Source organism: Ambystoma mexicanum, chromosome 11 (assembly GCF_040938575.1).
Source record: "Ambystoma mexicanum isolate Mex_15411 chromosome 11, UKY_AmexF1_1, whole genome shotgun sequence".
In the NCBI taxonomy this organism is placed as follows: Eukaryota; Metazoa; Chordata; class Amphibia; order Caudata; family Ambystomatidae; genus Ambystoma; species Ambystoma mexicanum.
The window spans coordinates 119116370-119133537 of NC_090934.1; positions in this window are offsets into that span (position 1 = coordinate 119116370).

Consider the following 17168-nt stretch of genomic DNA (forward strand, 5'->3'; position numbering starts at 1 on the left):
TTCAAACTATTTGTATAGACTGGCTACAGTAGTATTTACCGCAGCCAGGGTAATCTCAATCAAAGCAAGATTTTCCAAAGAGTTGGCAGAGATGTTTATAGGCAAACATCGCATAGGGGTTGGCACCAGAAAGGAGTCATGGATGGAATGAATAGTAGAGCCCATCAAACTTAGTATAGCATCTTCACAAGGGAGGTCCTCGTGGGACCTACTCAGGTTCCCTTCACTAGCATGGATCGATACATTAGACATATCCGCCATGTTAGACATGTGAAAGGATTCCTCGTTTACTGTAGCTAGTGTATTGATGGCAGGAGGATGGAATCCTACATCACTACAAGCAGGATCTGACTGAATGTTGGCCAGAATGGTGGCATCAGAAACAATAGGAATACAATTGGAAGCATTCGGGCATAGCGGTACAAAAACGATGGGAAGACAATTAGAGGCATTCGCACATGATGGTGCAGACAAAGCAAACGCATTCTGTTGGCACACAGAGGGAGATTCCTCCAACATACATTCCTTCCGTTTTGCACAGAATGTGCGAATATCTTTATTGGCCAAAGAAGTTCTTAAAATTGGTGTCAAAATGATAGATCTCTTGGAGATGCGCGAGAGCTTCCTTTGTTTTGGAGTGACTAAAGAGGTAGCGAGTAAAGCGCTCACAGAGTCAGGCATATCTGATTTCAGAGTGTAAGGGCGATAACGCATATGAGGCACTTTCTACGTAAAAATCCCCAAGCAACACTACCAAAATGGTTAGCTTTAAAAGTCCCAGAAGAAACAACCCGTTCAACCACTCTTCCGCCACAAGTCACACAAGATGTTTTCTAGCAGTTAAATATAACCACACTGCTATAAACTAGAGGGTTTTCACATGCTCCGCCTCTATGAAACAGGAGCAATGGCAAAGTAAAACTTTACCAGGGTTTTCTCCAGTTAGTACACCACTATTTATAGCTTGCCATAAAAACATAGATTGCAATGCTTATTTGAGGGTCACCAGAAGGAAACTTAAGTAACCTATACACAGCCTTCACTGCACACTGCTTGCAGTGAACAGTAAACAGTGTGCTTGAAAGTGCTTCAAGGTGTGCACGCAGGTGCGCTGCACCCTGGGTAGATGTAGAAGCTGGGAGGGGCGGCTAGGAGGCACGATCACTGTTGCCCACACCCGTTGGAGGCACACTAAAAATCAAAGAAAGCCATTATTCACACGTTGTTAAGGGAGCAGATTATCCTGTCCGTAACTAGAAACAGTCCGTAACTGAGTCGAGTAGAAACTCGTGAGTGAAAGTCACGAATAGAGATAATCACCTCCAGGCAGCTTCCGTGTAACAGAAAAAGACGTCCTCCTCTTGCTTTGTGGACGGCTGTACAATACGACTGGAAATGCTTGCACAGTCCTCACGATCCTCGCACAGTAAACCGTGTGCTTGAAAGTTTTCTTGAGATCAGTGAAAAAGACTGATAAAGGACTGTGCGAATTTGTAAAAATTATAGAATAAATAGCATTGTTAACTCTAAACTCTGTGCGATGTTCTGAGAAGGCGCAGTGAAAATTCTGGTTTTGTAGCAATTGTATTTATGTCAGAAACATGAAACTTCATACGATTATGCCCATATACAATGCACATATATGTATCCATTTTTGGACAAATCAGATATTGTGTCCCAGACAAAAAGTGTGAAAATTTGGCAAATCCGGACCCAAGATCTCACCGCAACGAGGCTTGGAAGAGGGTTTGCTCCACAAAATATGTGATCTAGATATGCCATTGTTATAAAGTTTATAAAATTGTAAATATGTATTCTATGAAAAATAGATTTTATGTACAAAAGGCAAAGGGGAGGATGTTTTGCCTCATAAAACCGCATCATCATGATGACACTCCGTTTTCTCCTCCAATCAAGGGAGAGAACAGACTTTAGCCAATAGACTACCTAGGGGGTGCACATAGGATAATTCAGCATAACCACACCTTTCTCAATAGAGACAGCGGAGGACTCAGAAGGACACACATTCACCAACCAACCGATTGCTAGAAGAGCAGTTTCCAAGAGAACTATCCATATTCCAGGCTCCTTAAACTTGGCAAGCAGAAAGGCCCATTTCCAGAGCATAGCTGAACCACTTTCAGCTGGGCCTAACTTCCAGAACCCATCCCTCAACTTAAAGGGGAAACCAAAGAAGCAGCCAGGCTGTGCTATAACTGCTTGCCTGCCAAAGAATTATCTTCATAACCAGAAGGGCAGGTTAAACCCCTGTCTGGTGCTGTGCAGACCAGAGAGCCATTGCAGATCCAGATCAGACGTGCTGTGCACTGTAGACCAGAGCGCCTTGCTGTCCAGTCCTGCCGTGCGGTGTCCAGAGCACCTTGCTGATTGCTAAACCAGACTAGTCCGGTGTGCCCAGAAGTCAGTCCCAGAAAGTATTCCTGACCAGGACCAGAATCCCTGACGGTTCCATTCAAAACATTGGTAGTGAGTATCCATAGTATAGGTCACTAGCCTATGTACTGTCCATAGTCATCCCTATCCAAATCAAATCTATCTTATATCCCGAACTGTATTGTTAGCAAATTCTTTTTGTCCTGCCTGAACTCTCTCTCTTATCCTATAGTCCTTCTGTAATATTGTTAAAATCATCTTTGCGCCGATATATTTTATCTGAAGAAGGCAAGCGTCTCGGCGGGAAAAAAACATTCAGACGTCTTGGTATGGTGGCTGTGCTGTTGTGTAGTTCGTTTCTTCATAGTCCATCCCTAGTGTAAAGAAAACCTTGTTTGTATTTTTAAAAGCGCATCTTTTGCCTCCATCTAAAAAAAAAAAAACGACCTCCACAAAAACTTCCATAACTTCTTCATATTTTATGCTAGAAACAATTTAAGTGTCTACTTGTAGCTAACATCCTAAACTTACTAAAGAACCCAAAACCACATCTGAACTCCTTAAAGTTTTTCTGCAATCGTGCTTACTGCGCGCAGAAAAGTTTGCCCCAAATTTTTCGTTTTGGCAAAAATCTATAACATGTAAAATAGCTTTTCATTGCACCCGACCTCAAAATTAAGTTTTCAACTTGCTTATTACTCTCAAATTCTTGCTAGTGTGTGTCTGAAACCAGATAAAGCGGCTCCGATTAGAATTTCAACAATTTCAGTGAATTAAGCCATTTTCAGTGTTTTACCCATTCAATTCAAAGCCAACTTTAAAACCATTTTTGACAGTTTGCCAATCATTCCTATTTCTCTATTGTGTTTGCTGGGGGGGAAATTGGGATTGATATATTATATCGACTTCTGCATTCCTGAAACCTGTTTTCTCTCCTATCTCCTTATATTGCATATTGTGGGGATTGAAGAGTGTTCAGGAGGAAAGAGTAAACACATTGCTATTGATTTGAACAAACCCACAAAAGTATTATTGCTGTGTTGCATTATTTTTGCTCCTTATGATTAAAGAGATTATTTAGTGTGACATCACCCCATTGGTGATTATTGCATCCCCATTAAAAATAGTGTGATATATAAATATTTTAACTTTGCAAACCAGCCGGATTCCTGGTTCAGTGTGACCGGGGGCGATTCAAAGACAGGGGCGTGATGTAAGTGGTACATCGTTCAGAAATAAAAACGTAGACACATAAATAAATAAGGATTTCAGTTGTGCATTCCACGCTAGGAATTGACTTAGGTGAAGTGCCGAATTGAACTCACTTAGAAGATGGGGGCTCGTCCGGGATTTCTGAATTAGACCTACTAATGGTGACAGCTTAATACAGCGTGCTAACTGACGGGGTACATAAATCCCGTTGGACCACCACACTGTGTTACACTGCGAAAATCACCCTTCAATAGGAACGCTCTAAGGAATTTGGGCCGTTTGCAAAAATAAAAGAACTCCTGTAAGTCAGAAAGGAAATTAATATTTCCAGAATGGCGACCCTGGTAGAAATCAATATGGCAAAAGAACACCTACTGCACAAATTATTTGTCTGGGGTGAAGGGACAGAGCAGGATCAGAATGTGTGGTTGCAGGAAATCAAAGAACAAGCCACTGCAACCAGATTAAATATATGGCAGGATCAGGGTCCATTAAATATGGCATTGAGTGAACTGTATATGGCCCCTAAGGTAAAAGAGCAAAGTAAGATTGCCAAAATAGCGTCATATCTGTACCTCCACATTGGAGCAATACAGGACAAATATGCTGAAAACCTAGATCTGGCAAACAAGCAACTACAATCATTAGAAAAAGCCCAAACTGATCTGGACTCTGCAGAGCAAAGGCTACAAAAGAGCCATGAATCAGAAAATGAAACCAGGCAATACCTGATAAAAAAATGAAAGAAGATATGGATATCCTGCAGCAGGAGAAGGTAGAGTATGATACCAAAGTACTGGCCCTGCAAAAGGAGTGCCAAGAAAGTTTGGACTCTCTACTACAGAGCCAGAAAAAGCTGGAAGAGCAAATACATTTTAATAGAGCATGCGCAGAGCAGGTAGTCACCCTGCAAAACCGCCTAGACCAAGAAAAAGAAGAGAATAAGAAATTCTCAAAGACCTTGACACCCAGATAGAATTTGAGGAGGAGCGCCAGAAAGCTGGTGCACTCCAAAAAGTAAGGGACGACCTGGCTGCACAGAGGGGTACTCTTATTCAGGAAAGGGACACCTTAGGCCAGGAGGTCAGTTATTTAAAAGATAAGATGGAAGAAAATCACCTGGCCCTCCAGGGACTGGGTGAGCTCCAAAAAGATTACACAAAACTGTTAGAGCACTCCAGGAGGATGGAAGATGCTCTGGCAAAGAGGGACCAGGCCAGCAAGGACAGGCTCTGGAGGTAACCCTCCTGCAGCAAACATTGGCCCAATATTCCAAAGTTACACAGGAAGCACAGAGAGACAATGAGGCTCGCTGTGAGAAAAATGACAGTCTCCACAGACAGGTAGCTATGCAGGAACAACTGATTGAGACTAGAAAGGCCTTGATGGAGGAACAAAAAGGTCAGGTTCTTGCATGGCAAACGGGACGAGGGGCTGAGAGAGATGAGGTCCGCTGGGAAAGGGAAACACCTGAGCATAACCTCAGGAACCCTAGTACCAGAGGCTTTCATCTCCAACCCCATGGACTCTGCCACCCCCATATCCACTGGCGTACATGAGCCAAGGGCCATGGGGATGACCGACTCCACTGAGTCAGAGGATGAGTGGACCAGGGTCACCCGAACCAAAAAAGCCAACAAGGTCAAGATGGCCTTGCTCAAGGATCCCCTAAAACAAATAAAGGCCATTAGGAGCGTCATCACGCCCTATCATAAGAATGCAAAATATTCGGTTTGGGAGCACCTTGAGCTCTTTGAACAAATGATGCAAACTTTCCATTTGAAGGATAGCCAAAGCTGTATTCAATATGTAAAGTGGACCTTCTCTCCCGAGTACTAAAGCTTCTTTGCGAGGCAGGGGGATCAGAATCATTCCAGATGGTCCACCTATGGGGCGGCCATCTTGAAGCATTTTTCTGTGCATAGAAATCCTCAGAAGGCTCGTAAGGCAGCCTACAACTTGCAATGTGGGGAAGATCAGGCCCCACAAGAATTTGTGCAGGAATTAAAGCGTGCCTTTGCGCATACCACCAGAAGGGTGCGCACGGAGAGCAAAGAATTTGTCAATACTTTTTTCCACGCTCTCCCCAAGTACATCATGACCCAGCTACTGAGAGATTTTCATTAGGAAAAGATCATTAGACTGGGTCATTGAACAGGCCACACATTTATGAAATGCAAAAGACCATAGAAAACAAAAATAATGCAAAAAAGCCCCAAACCAACCGACACCCCTGCTGCTGCTAAGGTGGCATAGGTGAAGGTTGCCCCCATTTTAGATTTGGAGATGGGGGGGCCTAAAAACCTGCCTGCACAAAATCAGAGCAATCCCAAGCCCAGAAGGCGCTCGGGCCAGTCACAAACAGGGAGCCAAGGAGGTAGTCCCACAAATAGGATCCCTCACGCCCCTGACTACATCAGCCCGCGCTACAAGGGCAATAGACCCATCCTGGGTTATGTATGGACTCCTCCAGCCCAACGGGGGGTGATCCAACCAGAAGCAGCTAGCCCAGGGAACTTCCCTCCTCATTATGGAGGGCAGTAATCCCCCAATACCGGACAGAATTTCTTCCCAAGGTACCCGCAAAACTTTAACCCCCAAAACAATCCATTCTTCTTTCCCCACTTTCCTGAGCCCAGACAACCTAATCCGGGAGAGGGGAGGCCAAGGGTGGAGGAGTACCCAAACTTTCCTAAGCCGGGGAAATTTGGGAGAAGGGATAGCTACCCTTCCCGGGATCAGCCCAGGGGAGACACAAGGACCCCGTACCAGTCAGAGCGGGTGTCCCAACTAGAGCGCCAGGTCCAAAGCATGGCACAGGATCTGGGTCGCATGCTGAGGGCTCAACAGAACCCTCAGATGAGCATGGCGGCGCAGAATGCCTCAAATCCAGGACCTGGTGCTCCAGAGCAATGACGGGGAAAGAACCGACAATCCACTGGGTCCCAGAGAGGAGGCACAAAGGGAAGGGGGGGTGTAAAGCCTCGCAGGAAGCTTCCTTCCCCACTTGTAGAAAGCCCCTGGAAACCCAGGAACCGGAATCTCCTGCCCCCGAAAGACTTCAACCCAAGGAGCAGAGAGGAGGTGGGAGAAATAAAGAGCCCAAAAAGACCCATTTTGAGGAGGAGGTACAAATCTTCCAATTTGAAGGAGAGGGATCCTCAGAGGATCCTGGGAAGAACAAGTTACTTTCTTACCTGGGAACGTTCTTTCGATGGGATGGTCCGATGACGTATTACATATCTATGACAGGTAATGTCCACAGCTGTGCTGCTTCGGAAAGCTTTGGCGCCTGCGTCGATGACGTCGATGCGCCGTCCCCGAGGACCTCCTCCGACGGCCGACGTCACCCGATGTGATAAGTAGGACGCACGACGCCCATAGCCTCAGTTATAGTTTTTTCCCCAGAACGTGTGCCACCAGTTTTCTGCCAGTCAGACACACAAGGCCTTGCGGAACACAAGCTGCAATCGCAAAAGAAATTCTGCAGCAGGGAAGGCAGGGAGGGAGCGATCTGGAATACGTCGTCGGACCATCCCATCGAAAGAACGTTACCAGGTAAGAAAGTAACTTGTTCTCCGAGGGGATTGGGTCCTCCGACGTATTACATATCTATGACAGACTCCCAAAGCAGTACCAAGCAATGAGGTGGGAAAGAATTTAGAATACAAATTTAGCATGCCCAATCAAATTGCGGAATAGAGAACTGCCTTGCCAAAGGCCAGATCTTGCCCTCTGATGGAATCAAGGGAATAGTGACATACAAAAGTATGTACTGAAGCCCAGGTGGCTGCATCACAGATGTGACGAATATGAACTCCCCTCTGCAGGGCAGTAGACGCAGCCACTCCTCTGGTAGAATGGGCCCGCAAGCCAGCCGGAGGGTCCTTACCCGTCAAGCGGTAACACTCGGAGATAGCTAAAATAATCCAACGAGACAAAGTCCGTTTCATCACAGCTTGTCCCAAACGCTTTCCAGCGTAACCAATGAAAAGTTGATCGTCCACTCTGACCCGGGACATGCGCGAAATATAAAAGCTCAACGCTCTCCGAGGATCAAGCCTATGGAGCCTCTCCTCTACCTTACCAGGATGTGGAGGAGGCTAGAACGCCGGAAGAACAACCTTCTGGCTCAAATGAAAATCCGAAACCACCTTCGGAAGAAAAGAAGGACAAACTCTAAGGACAACCCTGTCCTTATGAAACACAGTGAAGGGTGGCTTAACTGAAAGTGCCTGTAACTCACTCACTCTGCGAGCGGAAGTAACCGCAACCAAAAACACAGTTTTCAGAGTCAACAGCCTCAAAGGGCAAGAATGTAAAGGCACAAACGGAGCACCCATAAGAAACTTAAGAACAAGGTTCAAATCCCAACCTGACACCAAAAAAGGTGACGGAGGGAACACATTAGTGAGTCCTTTCAAAAACTGCGAAATTAAAGGAATCTTAAAATAGGAACACTCTTCAGACGAGCGCTTAAATATGGACAGCGCCACCAGGTAACCTTTAATGGTCCCCACTTGCAAGCCCCTGTGGGCCAAAGAAAACAAAAAAGACAAAACCATGGGAATGTCGCATTCAAAAGGATCCACATTCTGAACTCTGCACCAGTCGCAGAACTTTCTCCAACGGCAACGGTACAAAGACTTTGTTGCCGGCCGCCTGGCTGAGAGCAACACCTCCATCACGTCTTCAGGGAGGTCCCAATCCTTATACCTCAACCTTTCAGAAGCCAAGCGTGAAGATTGAAGGATCTGACCTCTGGATGGCGAACCTGACCCCCCCTCCCGTGAGAGCAGATTGTCTCGGTAGGGAAGACGACGTAGAGGGCAGATGGACAAGTCTAGAAGGTCCGGGTACCACGTCCTCCGGGCCCACGCCGGAGCAAGGAGGATCATCCGGGAACCGAACCTCCGTAACCTCCGCAGCATTTGAGGGAAGACGGGGACTGGAGGAAACGCGTACATCAGTGGGAATGACCACTCCACCACGAACGCGTCTCCTAAGGCTCCTTTTGGAGGAAATTCCCACGAGCAAAACCTTTCGCACTTCCGGTTGACACTGGTGGCAAAGAGATCCACTTGAGGGGTCCCCCAAAGGGCAAAGATTTCCAGGAGAATCTCCTGAGCCAGCTCCCACTCGTGAGAGATCGTGCTCTGCCTGCTCAGAGCGTCCGCCGTCTCGTTGTGGTCTCCGGCCAGATGAACCGCAGAGATCGAAACTTCCTGCTGGATGGCCCAGAACTCGAGCTGCATCGCCTCCCTGCACAGCGGAAGTGACCCTGCCTCCGCCCCTTTTTGTTGAGGTACTGCATGGCCACCGTGTTGTCCGTTAGAATCAGGACACTCTTTCCGCGCACAGTCGGCAGAAAAGCCTTCAGGGCTAGCCTGACGGCCCTCAGCTCCAATAGATTGATATGGAGTCTGGACTCCGACGGAGACCAACGACCGCTGACTGTCAACTCGTTGGCATGAGCTCCCCATCCCGTGAGGGATGCGTCCGTCACGATCGTCACCTCCGGCCAGGGCAGCCAAAATGGGGCACCCTTCATCAGATTGCCCTCGACGGTCCACCACAGAAGGTCCCGGGCTACCGAGGGCGGCACCTGAACAGGGTCTGACAGCCTGCCGGAGGACTGAGACCACTGGAGCTTGAGTGCCCACTGCAAAGATCTCATCCGCAGAAGAGCCTTTGGCACCAGAAGAATGCAGGATGCCATGAGGCCGAGCAGTCTCAAGAACTCGGACGCTGGGAGATTCTGGGCAAACTGAAACTTGTGCACCATCTGCTGAATGTGACGAGCCCTCACCTGAGGAGGAAAACACTGCCCCAGGGACGTGTCGAGCACTGCTCCGATGTACTGGAGCCGCTGCGTTGGTGTCAAATGGGACGACTTTAAATTGAGGGAGAAGCCCAGCCTGTGAAGGGAGTGGCAGGTGACGGACAGATGATCCAGGACTTGCTCGGGAGAGCTCCCCCTGATCAACCAATCGTCCAGGTAGGGGTAGACGTGAATCCCCCCTTTCCTGAGATGCACTGCCACCACCACCATGAGCTTGGTGGAAACCCTCGGGGAGGAGGTCAATCCGAACGGCAGGACCCGAAACTGAAAGTGAGAGTCGCCAACCGCGAACCTCAGGTACTTCTTGTGCTTGGGATGGATCGGCACATGGAAGTAAGCATCCTTGAGGTTGAGAGACACCAACCAGTCCTGAAGTTGAAGGGCCTGGAGGACTTGAGAAAGAGTCACCATCTTGAACTTGTCCTTCCTGAGGAGTTTGTTCAAACCGCGCAAGTCCATGATGGGTCTCAATCCCCTGTCTTTCTTCGAAATCAAAAAATAAGGGGAATACCATCCTTTGTTCCTCTCCGCTACAGGCACCAGTTCTATGGCGCCTTTCTCCAGCAGGGCTTGAATTTCCTGCACAAGGAGCGGATCCGGACTCTTCAAAGGAGAGGTTCCCTGGTGGATTGTCGTGAGGCCTCTGCCGAAAAGGAAGACAGTAGCCGTGGGTTATGATCTCCAGAACCCACACATCCGAAGTAATGGCTTGCCACTCTACAAGATGCTGCGCCAGCCTTCCCCCAACCGGCGAACCATGGGACCTGGCCTCATGACTGAGTGGTAGCGGCTGCGGCGTTGCCTGAGGGCAAAGAGGCAACTGCCCGAGCGGCCTTGGCACCTCAAGTACCTTTGTTTCCACCTCTGGCACTCTTACAATGGCCTCTTTGACTGCTAGCTCCTCTCGCTTTACTGAAGGACGAGTAATAGCGAAAGGAACCTCCCCTCCATTGCTGTCCCCTAGGACGAAAAGGCGGAGGTTGGCGAACTGCAGCGCCCAACGATTTCGCTGCAGCTTTGGAGGTCTGCAACCTCTCAAGGCTCTCGTCCGCCTTGCTGCCAAAAAGGTGTTCACTGTTAAAAGGCATGTTGAGGAGCCGGGACTGCACATCAGGAGCGAACCCAGACTTCCGCAACCACGCAAACCTGCGCATTACGGTGCTCGCCGCCATGGACCGGCTGACACAATCCACAAAGTCCAAAGCCTGAACGGCCTCACACATAGCATCCTTGCCATCCTGAACCATAGCAAGGAAACCATCCCGTTCGTCCCCTTCGGGAATATGATCAGCTGTTAATGCAACACAGTTCCACGGAGTGTGTGTGAAACGAGACAAGACACATATCGAGTTGGACGCCTGAAGCGCCATACCCCCCCCCGAAGAAAACACTTTCTTCGCCAAGCCGTCAAAACGTTTGTCGTCCCTATCCGTAGGGATGGTAGGATACGACGCCTGCTTTGCCGGGGCCGTAGCCGCCTGCACCACCAAACTCTCCGGGGAGGGGTGCCTAGACAAGTAGCAGGGGTCGCTACTGGCTGGACAGTATTTTCGCGAAGCAGTCCAAGCCGCCGCCGCCCTTCTCTGCAGAGCCATATGAAAAGGCAAAACCGGGTCAGTGGGTGGACCGAGATCAAGGATGTCCGTGAGATCATCCTGAACGAACTCCCCTGGGGGAGCTGACCAACCCAAGTACTCGGTAACCCGAGACATAAGGCGCCAATATGAAGAATTGGTATGAGTGCCAGGCTCCGGCCGACAAAACTCCGGAGAGGTGTCCAGTCCACTGGCATCATGCAGCGACTGCCTCATGTCATCAAACTGGCTTTGGGCCAAGATAAGGTAATCTGGAACCGTAACCGGAACCAGGCCGCCATCAGAGCCTTCATCACCCTCTAAAATGTACTCCAGGCGGGGAGAGGAAGACCTCCGTGGACCAAAGCAGTGCCGGACCTTAGCCATAAACTTTCTAGGGGCAAACCCCGTGCCACGGGGCCCCTCCGATACCACCGCCTCGAAAGGCGTAGAGGGCGCCGAACGAGTCGGCCCCGGCAGAAAAGGCATTGAGGGCGCCGAGCGAATCGGCGTCGACGTCAGCTGCAGCGCCGCCAGCATCGGCGGCGTCGACACAGTCCTCGAAGCCGGAGCTTCGAGCGTGTCTCTCGACAACCTGGGCGCCTATGGCGTCGACGACCCCCTCGGAGGCGGAGCCTCGAGGGAAATCGTCGACGACCTCGGCGCCACAGGTGTCGACGTCTTCTTCGAAGACGGCACAGGATCACGTGGTCTCGAGGACCGGGACCTGGAACGGGCATGGCGAGAACGGCTACCCTTGTCTGAGCGGGACCTCTCCAGCGACCCGTGCCGACCACCCGAGCCCAAAGGCGTACGGGCCGTGTCTCTCGACCGGTGCCGACCGACCCCACTCGGAGGCGCGGACGGACCGGTGCCCTGCAATTCCAGAATGGCTAGCATCTGCTTCCTGAAGGAAGCCCATTCCTCCGGTGTCGCTTGCATGGAGGGATAAGCGACCCGCCGACGGGGGGAGTCCTCGGAAGAGGACAGGGAAGGCGACCTATGCCGGCGCTTCCTGGAATGACTCGAAAAGGCGGAGGAGTGGGTAGACCGACTCCTGGAAGGAGACCCACCGGACTTCCGACAATGACGCGGAGAGTCACCCCTCGAGTCATCCGTCGAAAGCCCCGCAGACCTCGACTTCCAGGGCTTAGACACCCGGCCTACCGACAGCTTCCCGCAAGGCCTTTGCCATGAGCGACTGGCAGTCGACACAGTCGTCCGTATCGTGGGCCAGAGGCAGGTGTCGTGCGAGTCCGTGACCGACATCTTGGACCCACAGTCCCCGCAGTTCTTGAAGCGGGGTCGAAGATGAGAAAGACATCGCCACGAGCAGGTCTTCACAACAACCGAACAGGTTCAACGAACCGAGAATAGAAAACAGCAAACTCCAACGAGTCGAGGCGTACCGAGATTCACGAAGCGAACACGTTCGCGGAAAAGACGGAATTGAGGCTATGGGCGTCGTGTGTCCTACTTATCACATCGGGTGACGTAGGCCGTCGGAGGAGGTCCTCGGGGACGGCGCATCGACGTCATCCACGCAGGACAAAGACGCCAAAGATTTTCCGAAGCAGCACAGCTGTGGACATTACCTGTCATATATATGGAATACGACGGAGGACCCAATCCCCTCGAAAAGGATCTTCTCCTTCAGAGATGGGGGAATTCCTCCCAAAGAAAAATGGGTCCAAAAGGATCCAAATCCAGACTGGGTAGATGTGGGGACAGAGTTAGCACCACCCATCATGAATCCCCAGAATCATCAGCATGAAAATCCCCTGGTCAAACCCATCCTGGTGACTGCCTCCAAAAAAGGGGGGTAGAGGGCAGCCCAGAATCAGAACCAGGGGAACCCAAAAATTCCCCCATATCTAGCCGTCACCTTTTTCTTTCAGATTCCCAAGACTCCAAACAGAATCCTGCCCAAATCACCTTCATGTCAGTGTCCAAAACCAAGAAACTAACCCACCAGCTGTCCAAAAATGTACCTTATCTTTGCCCCCTTGAGGAAAAGGAGCGAAGATTTTATGCCCCGGTCCAAATACAGGGGCATTGTACAATTTTGGCACTGGTGGACACTGGATCCCAAGCTACCCTTCTGCCAAAAAGGGTCTTTGATCAACTGAATTCGGGAAGGGCGGAAGAAATACCAAGTTCCTCTCACCCCTCTTCCTGGACAACTTCAGAACTTCGACAGGAAGGAAATTCCCATCGAGGGGACTGCGAATTTGGACTTTAAAATTGGGCGACACAAGGTGAAGCACCCGGTCATAGTTGTAACTCCAGAGGGCACACCTTGTTTACTAGGGAATGACATCCTGCGTAGGTTGTCACCCCTCAGATTGTGTAAACAAGGTTCTCTGGACCCAGACTAACCGACCAATAAAATTGAAACAGCGTGTCAACCATGTTAGTTTAAACAGCACATGCCAGATGGTTGAACAAAAACCTTACCAAATAGAATTTCACTTCACAGAACAACCAAATCCCAGACGTGACAGTAATTGCAGTAGGAACACAAACTGGTGATGGAGGGGGGGGGGGGGGTCTCCCTATTTCTGAAAATCAACCTTTCTTCCAGTTTAGGGTGGCATTCCACACTGGAAAGAAACACTGAAATTCTTTACAAATTCACAATCAGAAAATCCCACTCCTATAGTCCAGAAGGATGAAAAATCAACTCAACGCCTGGCTGATATTCAGAAAATTGGAGAGCATTTGTTCATCCCTATTCCGTTAAATGAAGGGAAGGACTCTGTTCTCGCCCAAGTGTGTGTGACCAATGGTAAGAGCTTCATCAGCGAAGCCATGTTCCGCGAACTCCTAAAAGATCCAGCCATTCCCACATTTAAACTGATAGACAAATGGGAAATGGACCTGGAAACGCCCAATTCCAAACATCTCATGTCTAGCAGGTGTATGCTCAGAATTTCCATAGGCAACAAGAGCATAGTCTATAATTGTTGGATCGTGCGAGATGTCCCTGCCACATTTTACCTAGGCTGTGACATTCTCAATCGCTTTGCCATTAGTTTGGACTTAATAAACTTCGAAGCCTGGTCCCGATTAGCGGGTAATCCCATGGTCTTTGATGACCCAGAGAGAGCATTTAGGTCAGCTCAACTGCTGCCTTATGCAGTTGAAATTCAGATTGGAGAGGAAGTCGCCATTCCAGAAAGGACCCGACAATTCTCAATGGAAGTGAAAGTTAAGAGAGGACAGAAACTGAAACCCCACCCTCCCCCGACGCCTATATTCATCTGAATGCTTACTTACAACAGCAACGGTTGGGGGTAAACCCAACACCACTAGTCAATATAGAACACAACACCATTCCAATAGAGGTGGATAACAGCGACTTAAAGAGCATCACTCTAGCCGCAGGTACCATTATTGGAATGGCGGTTGATGACCGACATTTTTCCATAGATTTAGGTAATGAACTGTTAGGACCAATCCCCAAGGACTGTTTTGACAGTGATAGCGATGACGACAACACCAGACACGATTTTCCCCCGGAATGGGAGGAATTTCCTGGTGTACACTTCCTGCCCTTATGGTAAGGAAGATGTGACCTGTGACTTCAGGAGGGATGAGGTGATATTCCAAGTCCACGAGGACTGCCTTCCCCACCTGAAGCCAGCAGTCCAAATCAGCACTTTGACCAGGGACTTCTCCACCCAGCTGGAGGAGGCCGGTGAGATAGCAAAACCAGAAGTCTTTCCAGGCTTCAGATAGATGGTTGAAGAGAGTCAATCTAGCTGATGCCTGTGAGACTCTGGAGCAAAAGCAACAATTGAAACAAGTTTTATTAGATTTTCAAGATCTCTTTACGGTGGACTCATGATTGTGGTTGCACCGACATCCACACAACAATTCCCATGGACCCTGGCATGACTCCAGTGTTTGTGAAGCAATATCGCTTGCCTCTCGCATCAATGGAGTCCCTTACTGAAATAATTAAGAATCTTGAGGCCCGTGGGATAATTCGTCCAGTCCACAGCACCTTCAATAATCCGGTGCTGGGGATTTTGAAGCCAAAAGGCCAGTGGAGACTCGGTGCAGATCTAAGGGAGCTCAACAAACTGGTCCATACTTCAGATAGCCTCTTCCCTACATTGACCAAGGGCTGTCAGTAGGGAGGACCAATACAAGCTGGCTTTCACCTTCAGGGGGAAGCAGTACACATGGACCCCAACTCCCTTCGGATACATCAACTCCGGCAATGAATTTAACATTTTTCTACACAAGGCCATGCCCGACCTGGGTGAAAGGGGTAACCTGGCCTATGTAGATGATGTTTTAGTCAAAAGCTCAAATGTGGAGGAACACATAGCAGAGATCCGTTATATGATATGGCATTTATAACGCGCATATACACAAGTGTTAGGTTATGACACAGTTGAGGGCTGCCGGAGTAAAAAACTCCTTTCAAAAGGCACAGTGGTGCAGAACCCGTGTCAATTTCTTGGGGCATGAGATTACTCCTCAGGGTCTCGGTCCCCAGGAAAAGAAAGTGGAAGCACTCCAGAAATTAAAATACCCCACAACTCTGTGGGAACTAAGGAGCCTCTTTGGACTAACTAATTACAGTAGAAAGTTCATTGAGGACTACGCAGAGATCACAAGACCTCCGATCCATCTTTTGAAGGGGGGGGGTGGTCCAAGTGGGAGTGGGGTCCAGAACAAACCGAGGCAGTAAGACAACTCAAAAGAAGCCTCTCACAAGCGCCTTGCCTAGCTTACCCTGTCAAATACAAGGAGTTATTCTTGGAGACAGGGTTCTCAAATACATGCTTGACTGCAGTATTATATCAAAAGCATGACATGGTCAATAAAGTAATCTCCTATGCGAGTAAAACTTTATCCTCTGTGGAGGAAAAATTCAACGATTGTGAGAAGGCACTCCTGGCAACGGTGTGGGCATTGAAGAATTACCGTCCGTTTATCCAGGGGGAACCCATAATAGTGGAGACTCTACACCAGCCTCTGCAATATCTCCAAAGTGACAGAATCCAGACCGGAATGTGAGAAATTCCCTAATTACTTCCTGGATTCTGTCAATGCATGGCTTTCCTGTGGAGGTCAGATATGGCCAGAACAAGAAGAGTCCCCTCGCGCAAGGTCTGGCTGACTTGCATGATTGTGCCAGAGAAAATTGTCTCGAGAACGAAAGTCTTAAAATCAAGGACAACATGGAGGCATACCTTTGAAGAAGACCAGTGTGAGGGACTGCCCACTGTCTATGTGGATGGATGTTCCTACCATGTTGACAACAACAGGGAAAAAGAACTGGTGGCCGGCGTGGGGAATGCATGGGTGAATGATGCCCCAAAACCCTCCGCTGGGTACAAAATCGGTCCCTGAAGTAGTCAAGTGGCAGAGCTGATGGCTGTGCATCAAGCCATCCTCACTGCTGCCCAACACCAACTCCACGAACTGGTCATAATCACCGATTCGGATTATGTACGGAACGGGTTCATGGAGCACCTGGTTAACTGGAAAACCAGAGGCATGCTATGTGCCAATAACAATCCCTTGAAACATGGGAAATTAATCCAAAATATTGATGATCATGTCACCTCGAATGGGATGCCATCTACTGGAAAAAGATCAAGGGTCATTCTCAAGTAGAGGGACCAGACAAAACTGGAAATGACCTGGCTGATCAGCTGGCCAAAACCAGAGCCATCCAAGGGGATCTACTTGAGATTGAGTCCCTGTTGGGGGAAATCCAGGTCACTGCTATCACTAGGTCCCAGACAAATGCTCACAATGAACTCTCAACTGCCCAATGGAGTAAGGAGACCCCAGATGCTGATTTGATTACGGCTCAAAAAGGGGATCCAATAATTGTTAAGTTTTATCAACACATTGAGGACCCTGAGAACTTAACCCTGACGGATACTGATTACATTGGGAAAGAGGACCTCAGAGTGTTGATGAAATGTCCAAAAATGTTCCAAATCCAAGACGGTTTGTTGGTGAGGAGATCCCTAGCTGGCCATGATCAGTGGGTGGTCCCCGCCTCATTCTGAAGCCTGATGCTAAGTCACGCCAATGATGCGGCCACAGACGGTCATCAGGGGTTTCATAGGACACTTGAAATCTTGAGAAGTTGCATACTAGCCACACATGGGGCA